The following is a 429-nucleotide window of genomic DNA, read 5'->3' as shown; positions in this document are numbered from 1 at the left end:
CCCGCTGTGACGCAGGCAGCGTGGCTTCTCCACAGCAGCAGTCATGCATGTTTTTCAGTCCGACTCTGTATCAAACTGCTGCATAAAGTTCTCCGCCTGTAATCCAAAGCATAATAAGGGCGTCAGGAGTGACACCTTAATCTGTGCTGACTCAGGGATCATAAAGGAAATGAAAACCAAACGCCGGAGGGCTGCAGAGAGAGGGAGCATTTAGCTAATGAGAGCACAGTGACAGATGTGAACTTCTGTTCCCTGACAGACAGATTTTATCTGAACTTTGCTGCCAAATATCCTCAGGGACTGTTTGTTGCATTTTACGCACTTTTCATCCCTCATTTTTTGATTTTCTGTGTTCATGCATACAGTATAAATTTTGGCAAGGTTGTGCATTTTTGTTAAATCTTTAAATTTCCAGCTCAGCTCCTACAA

The sequence above is a fragment of the Plectropomus leopardus genome, chromosome 2 (assembly GCF_008729295.1).
Source record: "Plectropomus leopardus isolate mb chromosome 2, YSFRI_Pleo_2.0, whole genome shotgun sequence".
NCBI classification, from domain to species: Eukaryota; Metazoa; Chordata; class Actinopteri; order Perciformes; family Serranidae; genus Plectropomus; species Plectropomus leopardus.
The sequence above is the reverse complement of the archived record's forward strand: the minus strand, read 5'-3'. Positions refer to the sequence as shown.